This window comes from Bombus vosnesenskii, unplaced genomic scaffold (assembly GCF_011952255.1).
Source record: "Bombus vosnesenskii isolate JDL3184/JDL3185 unplaced genomic scaffold, Bvos_JDL3184-5_v1.1 scf7180000013492, whole genome shotgun sequence".
NCBI classification, from domain to species: domain Eukaryota; kingdom Metazoa; phylum Arthropoda; class Insecta; order Hymenoptera; family Apidae; genus Bombus; species Bombus vosnesenskii.
The window spans coordinates 184,255-197,865 of NW_022883081.1; the positions used below are offsets into that span (position 1 = coordinate 184,255).

The following is a 13,611-nucleotide window of genomic DNA, read 5'->3' on the forward strand; positions in this document are numbered from 1 at the left end:
GGGTACCATCATCGTGTTTGTTAGGTTATGTCCTTTGTTTTTGTTTTTTTTAATTATTTATTTATTTAAATTTTTACAATTTGTCCAGTAGGACATTTGGTAAAATATTATAGCGGTATACTAATATAACATGTCGGTGGCTACCCCCAGCGGGGTACCATCATCGTGTTTGTTAGGTTATGTCCTTTGTTTTTTTTAATTATTTATTTATTTAAATTTTTACAATTTGTCCAGTAGGACATTTGGTAAAGTATTATAGCGGTATACTAATATAATATGTCGGTGGCTACCCCCAGCGGGGTACCATCATCGTGTTTGTTAGGTTATGTCCTTTGTTTTTTTTAATTATTTATTTATTTAAATTTTTACAATTTGTCCAGTAGGACATTTGGTAAAGTATTATAGCGGTATACTAATATAACATGTCGGTGGCTACCCCCAGCGGGGTACCATCATCGTGTTGTTAGGTTATGTCCTTTGCTTTTTTTTTATTACTTATTTCTTTAAATTTTTACATTTTGTCCAGTAGGACATTTGGTAAAATATTATAGCGGTATACTAATATAACATGTCGGTGGCTACCCCCAGCGGGGTACCATCATCGTGTTTGTTAGGTTATGTCCTTTTTTTTTTAATTATTTATTTATTTAAATTTTTACAATTTGTCCAGTAGGACATTTGGTAAAATATTATAGCGGTATACTAATATAACATGTCGGTGGCTACCCCCAGCGGGGTACCATCATCGTGTTTGTTAGGTTATGTCCTTTGTGAGACCTGTTGGGTGTTTTCTTTTTAATCTTCTTTTTATGCTTGATGTGTCGACCGTTTCCGCTGCCAGCCGGTTTGGGTGCGTTGCTATTCTTTCTCTATACCTTCTTGCACTTCTGTTAATCTCCTCCTTGACCGTTGGTATTCCCAGGTCTTTCCGAATGTCCTCGTTTCTAACGTACCATGGCGCGTTTACTATTGTTCTGAGTATTTTAGATTCCATTGCCTCTATTTTGGTTATATGGCTCATTGCTGCTGTTCCCTATAGTGCTATTCCGTACGTCCAGATTGGTTTTATGGCCATTTTATATATTTTTAGTTTGTTTTCTATGCTTAGTTTGTATTTTCGACTTGTTAGCCAGTATATTTGTCTCCTTGCAATCTGTATTTTGTCTATTGTTGCTTTAATATGCTGTTTCCATGTGAGTCGTGTATCTAAGTGGAGTTCTAGGTATTTGATTTGCCTTGTTTGTATTGTATGTGTGTGCTGTTTAGTATAAACAATAATAATATGAACAACAACGTTCATTCTCTTCCGACGGATAATATCGCATTAAATTTACCTTCGATCTCGTCGCAAGACACACGCATCTCATTGCATGACACCCGCAGCTCGTCACCTACACGCGACTTGACAACAATCAAGTTCGCGTCCGCATTATCTCGACCATCTCACCCAATGATACAAACCACCTTGAAGGTGACAACTTTCAACGAGCCTTTAGACCTGAAGAAAGAGAAGGTCTCACCAGGCGACAAATCGTTTCAGAAACTAATCTCCCCTAATCTGTTACAGAACGTTCATGACTCTTTAACCGCAGTTCACAATCTAAATAGTAACGGGTTGAGTCCCATCCAGGACAGCAAGGTCAACGTTGAGTCGAAACCTACCTTAAAGGCTTCGACAACGGACCAAACCGTTCAGGGGCAGTTTTTCCTCGAACAATACTTCCATGATGAACGTCCAACACGTGTCGACGTCCAATCATCTCTCTCACATCACGTCATCTGTACCACCCGAGAACATTCCATCTGATCTCAACGATTCTCTACTGAGTTCACAGAACGCCACACCGAACACACCGCATACCACAAACTTCTCCCTGAAGTCACCCTTGGCTGCAACGACGCCACTATACTCTCCAGTGGCAAAACGAATCCCAATCACAACGCCCAACGCTTCTTCTCTACTAAGGATCATCAATAAGAGAGTGCGATTCGGGCGGGTCATCGGGGGGAGGCTAGTCTCCCAATCCACTACAGATATCGTTCACATTTCCAAGACAGATCATCCCTCAGACCACAGCTACTACCTGCCACATCACGGCTCAATCAGGGATAAGATCCAAACCTCAAAACTCCGCGCCGTGTTGGAGGAATCTTCACCAAGCACCACTGACGTTCCCTTCAACGACACTTTCTGGGCCGAGGTGTTTACAACACTTCCAGAAGCAAGATCCACGACACTTCCCCTGGGTCGTGAACTTCAAATGGAAATCGCTCGACAGCGATGAGGAAGACGGAGATCTAGACTACGAGGGAGACAACGGACCCTCAAGCCAACGGCCCTTCAGTCGCATCGCCAAGTTCACCCTGGGGACGACAGCATCATCCGGATGGCTCCCGTTCATACGGCAAGGAGCATCCTGGACCGAGGTGCAAGCGGCCGGTCACACTACCGAGCCAACCCGATCCAGCGGAATACGCATAACCAACAATCGACAAAGACTTGGGCGACAGCTCCAATTAATTTTACCTTTACAGAAATTTTGATCGGTACACTCTCAACGGGTGGAGGATGTTACGTCGGGCGACTCTCTACCTGGATTAGGTCATACACCGCGGCCTAGACGGACACCAGATGTCCGTTCATCCTTAAGGCGTACCCTCAATAGCCTTAAGGACCCGTCATAAATCCCAGTAATTTGCAATTACTAAGATCCTTCAGACCGAACAAATATCTTTTTCTAAATCACTTTCTAAGGATTATTGTCTACCACGGCTTGACGGCTTGGTTTTTCCCACGTACGATGCTTCCTAATAGCAACTTGCTATCGACGGCGGCTAAGACCCTTCCTAGCCCACCAACCTTCGTTTAACTAATTAACAACGAATCCTATTTCCCTCCCTCTCTTGGCCAAAATCGTCACCAACAAATACGATGGTCCCGTGCGCGAGACATACCCGTCCTTAGCTTTCCTCCGCTACAGCATCGTCATCGAACATCACTGATTTTCCATCCTTCAAACAGTCAACATTCCTTCGACCGGGTTTTCACCCTAAGATCAGTCACTCGCTCATCTTATACATACGCACCAGCGTAACTATCTTCTTCACAAAGTTGTTGGTATAAACTGTCATTTACAACCAAGTACATCAGTGTAATATTCAATTAACCACCTCTATTATCCTAATCGAAATAGGGGATCGATCATTTCGTGGCGTCGATTATCTAATCGTAACGGGAATTTACGACTCCCGTTGGCGTGCTTCCTCGCGAGCGCGTCTCTCCGCGAATGGTCGAAACACCAGTCAAAATGACTGGTTCTGCAATTTTTATAAATTTACTAACAGCCATTTAGGGATCATGGTCGCAGATGGATTAATAATAGCAGAAATGTAATACAAATAATTTTAATAGGAAAAGAAATGAAATACAAAAATATTCTATTACGTATTATATATTATTCTATCTAATATATAATATATATATATGTCGGAGATGAAGGGAAAGCCGAAGCCTTTCCTTGGAAATTTTGAGAACATCCTCTAGTACTTTAGCCTAGGTTTTATTATAGCTGTAATTGTTTAAAATTTGTGATAGCGAGATTGGGTTCGAGGTGACAATTGGTCGCCGAACGTAGCCACAGTCACGAGATAAACATTTTGCCTAACGGAGGTCTAGAGTGATTGTATGGGTTTTCCGAGAAGTGTGATTGTGGCGGCATGCGGCCTCTAGAGCGGGCCTAGCCACGTGTGAGGTTACCTCGGAGGTGCCGAGACAATGGGACATACATTGTATCAATAACCAAACTCCAGGCAGAAGCTGCCTAGCAACGACGTTCGGAACTTCTCGATGCTTCTAACGAGTGCGTATCGAATTGCAGACGAGGCTGGCATTTGTGTGATTGCCTTGGAGAGTGACACATCGAGCATTTTCGTCAATCGTATTTTGTGCCCAAGGTTATTTTTTACGTTTAGTAAAAAGTTATCTCGTTGGCCGTGGATTCGTTTGAACCCAACAAAAATATTGTTAATAGTGTACATTAAATTCATTATTCGTAAGTCATATTATTCATTAACTTCATTGTTTATCAAATTTATTATTCATTAGACTTAATTATTTGTTAAGCTTAGTGATAGTCTTGTATATACGTGTACATATAATCTCGGCTTTGTGAAACGATGGCTAGTCCACGCGAAGAGTTATCACGCGCCCAAAATTCCGATCTTAACCCGACATATATATTAATATATATATTAAATATATTCTATTATATAATATTCTATTAGTATTATAATATATATTCTATTATATATTATTACGTATTTTTTGAAGACCAGCCGTTTGGCTGGTTTTGGTAGAAATAGCTTCGTCATAATTGTCGATCGTTCTAGAGTTAAGTGGGACGCGTATCAAACGCAACGTTTTGAAGGCTATAAGATCCTCTTTTGAAGGCTATAAAATATTTGGTACATATCTGAAAATCTATTACGTAAACATATTGTAACTTTTCCTTCGAGAAGCATCTAGTTGAAAAATATTCCCTCCTAATAAAAAAGATTGCTCTCTTCTTTGTTTTTTAATTCCAGATGTCGGACGAATAAATCCATATCGCGAAGAAGTATAGAAATTAAAACGAATAATCGAAAGGGGTTAAGGGAGTAGATAGAGAGGGTTCTCTTCTCTTGTGTTTGCGCCCAACGTTTCGCTGGAGGCATCGAAACGACGCGTTTTTTTATTTACGTATTTATGAGATTACATAACGGTCCGGCCCGACAAAAATGATTAAAAGCAAATATGTGCGGTGGTTTTTCGTGATTCAACCAATACGAGGACCAAGGAATCGTCAAACACGTGATAATACAACCGTAACACAATCGAGTCAAATCAATCGTAATATCACGAGAAATAACGAGAATTCATTTTTCTATAATCCAATATGCCGGGACACCGGTTTTAACTGTATTTTTCGTTGAAACGGATACATCCGGTGAATGTATAAAGCGTAACGCGATAATGGAAATTACTACGTCGATTATTTTATTCCTGTTATGAAAGTCGATGAATTATAACGTGGGCAGGGTTTGGTAACGGAATAAAATCTTCGAATTGAAGAACTTTATGGGATGGGTTCCGTGAGTAAATACACGTATGTATATACGCGCGTACATCGAATGATTCGATTACCGTGTTTGGCCACGTGTGTTCGGTGCAGCACGTTTTAATGACGTACAAACGCTGTTCTTGCAGAACTTCTCGTAAACAAAAATTCGTTAGGATCGGTAAAGGGAGGAGAGTTACCTTTTTATTCGATTAATTCCTTTAATTCGGTAATTATACAATGAATTCAATGGCTTTTAATCAACTTTTAGTATTTGCCAAATTGATTTGCGAGAAATATTCGCGAGAAATATGGAAATAATTTATGCGAGGAAATACACTGTTATCGAACGAAATTATAAACCTGTAGATAGAGAACTACAAGAAAGATAAATAAACTTAACAGTTTTTCGAACCACGTTAAAATCCCTCGTTTCACAGTTATTTTATATCCGCGATTCGACTTTTCTAGGTAATCGTTATCAAAGAAAGTTATAAAATCGGAATTACTTTGATCGAATGTATGATATGAAAATAAAAAAGATAACAAGAACGATTGACAATTTCCTTTGTTATAGAAAATGAAATTCCCTCGGCGTAATATCTAAATCTAACGACGAGCTTCAATCTCTGATCTTACTGAAATTAGTATGAAAATATTGAAACGTGATTGATTAAAATAAATTCATATATAACTCGTGATCGACAATTATGCGTTAATTCGATCGAATTATTAGAGAAACTTATGAGATTTGACTGTAAGCTTTTTCACAGAGAACTGGCTGCGCTCGATGATCACGATGACAAATGGAGAAACAGGTCGAATAAATACGGGAGAGATCGTCGCGATTACTTATTCTGGAAAACCGATTGATTCTGGTCCAAATGAGATCTAGTCGTGTAAGTAATATGTGTTAATCGAACAGCAGAAATAGAGAGGCACATGATATTATAGTATCGACGATGAAATGACCATTCGTAGCTGGAACAGCATTACCTGTATGATCAACCATTTTCACCTATTATGAACGGAGAATACATAAATTGAATAATTTTATAGGAATAATCCAGTAAAATAAAGATACGTATTAACCATTTTATTTCGTCCTTTTGTCCATACATCACATGTGCTATATGCCACGACGTAGTTAGTTAAATTTGAACTACCAATCAAAAAAGTCGTACGACTATTACTTGTCTGTATTTTTTGATAATATCTCACCGATAGATGAGCGGCGAACGTTCTAACGAAAAATAAAAGAAGAATCCTGATGATTCTAGTAGATATTTATTATATTATCTTATTGAAATTTACGTTTAAAAATATCAAATGCTACGTCATTTATGGATAATATTAGCGAAGAAAATACGATATAATTAATTTTTAATAGAAATAAAACATACGAAAAAATAGCCAAGCCTCGGATAAACAAATTACCACATACATCCAAGAAATATTACTAATCCAAGTAATAACTCTTCTCCGATTAACAGGTTAAATAACATTCTACACACAGAACCATACTCCTATACGTACATATTTATGCGCTTACAGACAACTAGATCACACGCAGAAAGCTATATTAACTGTGCACGATGTGTATCCATCCATACGTAGATAATCCATTATTTGCACAACGAAAACGCGGCCATGGCTTTCGCGTTGAATTCAACCACACTCCTCGCTCTCTCCCTCTCTCTCTCTCTGTTTCTCCCTCTCTTTCTCTTCCTCTCACTTTACCAACCGTCTAATGCACACAGGAACACGACAGCTGTGTGTTGCTCTGCAGCTAAAGGCATTAATTGGGATTAAGTAAATCAAGACGCTAATTAGCTCGCGCCAAGAGTGCGCGCACGCGCGCGTCATCGGCCTTTCGGCCCAACGACGAAGTTACCACCACCACGAGGTTCCGGCTCTCTCAAACCAAAATGTTACCACCCCTTGGCGTCAGCTCTAACCAGTGTAACTAGCTACACCGACGCGAGATCACCGTTTCCACGGTCATTTAATTTTCCTACCCATTTGCTGTGGCAACTGGCTGCTACGATTACAAATTTACCTGTGCAGACGATGGAACGCATTTATTCGAGGGTAGTTCGTTTATGCGACGTCACTAACAACACTTTTCCCTGTCCACTGTGTACGACCAATGAATGTTCAAAAGGTAGATAGGCCTTTTATTCACGGTAACAGATGATTATCTTTTATTGGGATGATGATGATGATTCATTTGATTCGATCCTACCAGCTTTACAGTTGAGTATTAAACGAAAAGTCGGGAAAATGTTAAACGCAGTAGGCAAGCTTCGTTTGATTCGTTTCAGCGTTCAATGATCATTTGCCGAATTAAAAGTATAATTAATTATAGCTGGAATTATTAAATTTATATTATCATGTTACTTCACAGTTAAATACCGTATCCAGGTCTTGTTATGGATCTTGGATAAGAACAATCGAATCGCGAAGCGGACGAATGTTTAATATTTCAATGGAAATAAAAGCGTTGGTATTGCTACGTGTTATACGTTCTCATCGTAGGACGCAAGAGGAAATCTAATAATTAGATCGGCAATCGTACTTGCAAAGATTTAATTATTCTTATACTACTACTTCTTTTACTACTCTATTACTCTATCTATTATACTCTGTTCTTATATTACTTGATTTTATACTGTATGTTTAACGCGATGTATTCAATACATACCATCCAATTCTATTTATAAATATCTATCGTTAAACCCTTTCCACGTCGACAACATCCCTAAACCACAGCTTGAAACAACAAGACCCTATAGAAGGAACCCCTATTCGAAGAGCTCGCTAAAAACTTCACAAATCCCATCGCGAAACCTTCAATTCGATCGCTTCGCCAATTACATACAACGCCATTAAAATTAAAGACAGAGGGTCAACTGAATCAAGAACCAACGCACCATACGGGTCGATGAAACGCAAAGGAAGAATAAGTGGATTTCTGAGCAGGTGAGTATTTATTTCATTACAAGCGAAATAGCCTATCTGCAAGGGACAGACAGTGAAAGAGAGAAATAGAAAGAAAATAAGTTAGTACGAACGTGTTCGGCATAGAGAAAGGGGATGGAGAGAGAGAGAGAGAAAGAGAGAGAGAGAATGATGGCGAAAGCGGCGAAGAGAAGCTGCAGAAAGCCCGTACGGATCCTGGTAATATCGCGAAAAGTGTTTGCTCAGCTTGTCTCGACCGAGCTTGGAGCATTAAACCGCGAGAGCGTTCTTTCTCGTCTCCCTGGGATCCGGGGAGAGCGATACCGACCTCTCCAATGTGTACACTTCTGCTCCCGATTATACGTTGCGCGAGCCCGAACAGCTATTTCCTTCCTTTCCACCGCGGTGAATTTCGATTCTGCCAATTGAAGCGGCGATCAGTTTCATGTACTTTGTCATGGAGTCCGGCGACAATTTAACTAACAGCTCGTGGAAACACGGGAAAGATGCAAAGAGTTTTCTAGGGAGCGTGGAATACGATTGAAGTGATTGAGAAAATATCGAAAAAGACCATACGCGTGTGATGGCTAAATTCGTTGAACCGATCTGACCAAAATTGCATAGAAGGAATAATGCAAGGTGGACAGTTAAAATTTCCTGTTCGGCTGCGATCATATAAATCATACGATGGATAAGGACAAAGATATTTAGCAGCGAACAATAAATATTACTACGATATAGTGGTTTTTCTTTATCATAATCGTGCTCTAAGACACGAGACGTGAATATTACTGCAAGATATCATTCAGATCAACGTACGAAGAAAAAGAAACTTTCCACGATTACGTAGCTGAATTTATAGGTACATACATATTTTTCTATTTAGATATCACTGTATATATTACTGGAGCACCATACGACATCAATGATATCGGGGTGAATATTATTCCGCTCGTCGAGCGTAATCGTTCCATCAGAATAAATTTTTCCTACTTGGAAAATATTAAAGAATTTTGACAAATTTACGTGTGTCTACAGCTTGGAAAGTTTCTTTACCATAGCACTAATGTTTGAATTATTCCTGTAAAACGAACAATTTTACAAACAGGAGACGATAAATTAGAGACGATATAGCGACAGAATCAATTCAGGTGATATCACGTTAATCGGTAGTATTATTATCAACGATGACGACAATGATACTAATAGCTATGTAAACGACGATTATAGTAGTGGTTGTTGCTTCGATCGGGATACAACGGGATAAAGGGACGGCGTGGAGGAGGAAACGGAGGGACAGGGGGAACTTTGCGTCTGTTAACTTCAGTTTAAAGCTGCAGGTCTCCTGGGAAATGTGCGTAATCGCCATGTCCCATTCTGAATTGGTGGCGACGCATTCTTGCCTGGAACCGCGGCTGTTCCACACCACCCTGTTACGATGACCCACGATTAACTTCAATGGCTCTGTATACCTCCCTTATTTTCCGTTATTTACGCCAACTCTTTGTATTTAGAATTCTGGTTTTGTTTTAATTTTGCTGAGTGACTGCATAGATAGACTGGTATAAGTGAAACATCGCTGGCCCAAATAAAGTTTCTAACATGAAAACATTACCTATTTAATCAAAGTAATCTTTCTATAATTCAACGTACTTTTCTAGTGACATTATTATGCTCCATTATTACAGATTTATAAGAATTATCAGTTCGAGAATTCAAACATTCTTGGAACGGAGCTGATACGATTTTCTCATTTATGGTTTCTCTTCTTTTTTCAAATAATTTATACGTTCAAAAATTGTCTAGATAGAATAAAGTGAGAAATCAATGCGAAATACTAAATTTATATCTTCGTTTTTTTTTAACGGAGAATATCAAAATTTATTTGTATCGCGTGGGCAACCTACATAGAAATAACACATTTTCTTTCATTTTTCAGTTTTCTAGCCCTGTACAACGGAAATTTTGTTTACTCGTAAGAAAGGAATGTCGTTGATTATGGTTCCTTATTTTCGTTTGACCAATAATTATAGTAAGCTCGATCAACGTTATCGATTCGATACCAAACCTAATTTTCCTCCAGAAGACGAGGAAAAATGCGAAATACCGGGATGGAAGAAACAAAACAACTCTTTCCACGATATGAAGATATATTCTCATGTGTGTCCGGAAGCACGTACACTTCTCCGTACACAGACCGTTCTCTATTCGAACGGCGAAGGAACGCAAATTTTCCGGTTCGCGAAAATGCGATAGGGCGAAAGGAAAGAAAATACACATGGTGTCTCAAAGAATTTACCACCAATTTTTCCCAATATATCCATTGACTCCTATTGGTAAAAATAAAAAAGATATAAAACTGAAAGAATTAAAAATAAGAAGGATCTAATAATACCTAGAACAGAAGAAATTACATTTTACTCACAGACATTCGAACTGCCAAAAGTGCAAATAAAAATTACGAATTGATCGTTCTGACCATCGCGATAGTTTCAGCGTCGATACATAAAATACCAAGCAAAATGTCTAAAATAGCGGCGATAGAAATAAAAATACGAACATCCGAGGTTAATGATTTAACGAAAAGTCTGTTAGAAGGAATTGCGCGATTTCCGAACGAAGCAGCGCCATTCTTGTATCATTCTTTGCGTCCAATTTTCAATCCTCAAATCGGAATGACAAGTGGTTTGTGCCAGAAAACCCTGGGACACCGTGTACAGAGAGAAAGAGTAAGATAGTTCGAACCGATATAGAAGGGTGGCCGAGGGTCGAAAAAGCGAAGAGAGCGAGCAAACGAGCGACCTGTACGTATACGGGCCACCAGGCGGAATAAAGTGAAATTTCAGCGCAACCTGAATTATAAACGATATTATGCAAACACTGCGGAGAAAGAGTACTCGTAGCCGCGAGTTAATTTGATGAAAAACATCAGAGAGCAGCCAGAATAGAGGAAACGAGATAGGGGTGAAACAGAGAAAGGAAGGAGGGAAGAAGGGAAAGGAAGAAAGGGGAGGACAGGCAAAAGACGCATCCGGGAAAGAACGTTCTTGAGGAGGAACACGCTCCTCTTCATCTACGCTTTTCGACTCTAAAGGCACTCTAATCACCGAACAACCATGCCAAACTGTGGTCATCAAAGTCTTTGTTTCGTCTTTTATCCTGTGTTCCCTTTCTTCCGTGTTTGCGTCTTTTGCGTTTTCTATTCTCGTTTTAAGCGACGAGTGTTACGCGTGCGATACGTTTCGGTAATTTTTTGGACAAAGAGAGGAACTCTTTCATTTTTGCTCGACATGATAGCTTGATAGCTTGGCCGTTTTCTGATTCGTTGGTTTCTTTACTGGATTTAGTAACTTGTTTTATTTGTTTCTTTGAACGTTTCATAATTTGTGTAACTTCATTATTTTCTTTCACATCTTCCTTTGGTTTCACATACTTCTTATAATTTAATTTCTTTAATTCCTTTCTTCTGTTTCAATTCCCTAATTGAAGCGCTTAATTCATGTTATTCGAAGGCGCGGACGCAAAGAACCTTAGGTTCGGATATACGCGATGAATATGCAGAAAGGGAAATGCAACTTAGTTCAAAGTAATATTTCTGCGAGCTGGATGTTTCTATTCGAATCGTAACTTCAGTTAGTAATTTGATATATCGTATCAATCTTGTAAAAAGTGTATAGTCCGAAATTAAACTAGTTATTTATGCTGGCGATTTTTAGCAGCGTATAATTCAATTCAACGATTCAAAATGTAAAAAAACACCGACCAGCTCTTCTAACTTGGAAAAATAACCACGTCGATGATTCGTAGGACTAATTGACTCAACAACCCAATCGGCTTTCTTTCGTCCTTTTTGCCAGAACGCGATACACTATCAGAGAAACGGAGAGTAGGGATACGTCGATCACATCCCACGAGTACGAGGATGACAAGAATAAAAAAACAGAGCTTCCACGTCTCGCGCCAGTCGAATCGCGACCGCGATTGATTCTCTCTCTTTCTATTTTTTCTCCTTCTTCCCATAGTCATTCCCTTCCGTTTCATTTCTTCCTTTCGGCAACAACAAACTAACGACGATATCGCGTAAAAATCTTAGACTGGATTCATCGAATGAAAATGTTTCGTGAATGGATATAAAAACGCGTAACATAACGAAGCGCGCTTTGTTTTTGATTAATTGACGTTTTAATTAACGATTAGATTATTCGTGAGAAATTTAGGGGTCTATAGGGAACTTAGGTATCTGTTAAGAATTCAAACGTCAAGGGAACTCTGGTCGATGGTAGTTTGCGAAATAACACACGTGTCCAGAACGCGTAATATTTTTAGATGCGTGCCGAATCCAAACACGTTCGAAGTCATCGTCGTTTCGACATATTTCCTCTGGAACTAAAATGTCGCTCTACCCATAGGTATCGATAGCAACATTTCGAAATACTACGCTTAACTCGCCATTAGAAACTCGATAACCAAAAGCAGGAAGAAAGTGGCCGATAGAGGGAAATGAAAGATAAAACAAGAAGAGAAACTATAAAGAAAGACAGAGTACCAAAATACAAGTTTAAAACGGAAGAAGCACGAGGTAGCCACCGATAGGTAAAAGAGGAGGTAGAAGAAAGAGGAAGTGGAAGTGCAGGATATATGGTAGGGGAAGACGAAGAAAAATGCTTGGTACAATTTTCGACATGGTAAATACACCAGGCGCACGTGCAACCCTGCCAGTAATCGAGGCAGCGCCGCCAATCTCGACTCGTCGGGGGCGGTTCTCCGTTGGCTAGGGGATGGGGTGGGCTGCACAGGGACTGGCTGATACCAGCCGTCTGGAGGAGGAAACTCGAAGGGCGGTAGAACCTCGTCGAAAAACTAGCCGAATTACGGACGTTTACGACGGTGGCGCAACGTCACGGAAACCTGGCGTTCAAATCACGGGCAATCGCGACGCACGCCGGTTACCTCTTCGACTTTGCGTTTATATTCGCTTCTCAATCGTCGATTATACCATTTATCGGTCGTACTTTGTCGTCGTGAATCTTCGGCATCTTAGAAATGTACGTTCGCTGATAAGTCGAGAGCGAAAGAGTGTTTGATGACTCTGACAACTGGAAGATCGTGGAGAATTTGGGGATGAAAACGGATAGTGATAATCGGAGAAGTTGGCTTTTATAATTGATTCGAGTACAACCGGAGAACTCGTCGGAGAAATAAGGTTTTAAATAAGAGGACAGGAAGTTCGACGAGTGGAGGAAATGAGGCGGAATTGGGAACGGAGGAGGAACGTGATTGTTGGAGAAGTTTGAGAAATTGATTTGACAATTAATGGGAGAATCTGTACAATATTTGAAGATATTTACGGTTCTAGCAAGTAACGCCAAAGGGGTGGAATCGGGAAATTGGAAAGAAACGTGTGTCATAGTTGGACAAGTTCGAACATTTGTTTCGGTGGGATTCGCTTCGAAAATTCACCGCGCAATTGGAAGAACACAGTTTTATATAATAATACTGCAGATTGAAAATGATTTTATTGGAAAATTAATCGAGGAACCGCAGGAATAAGATT

At 39.7% G+C, this 13,611-nt stretch overlaps 1 protein-coding gene across 11 annotated transcripts in view; it reads right to left on the reverse strand.

The window, feature by feature from the left end:
- Positions 1–13,611, reverse strand: part of LOC117238377 — a 68,951-nt gene that overhangs the window by 18,345 nt on the left and 36,995 nt on the right. The window lies entirely within an intron of this gene.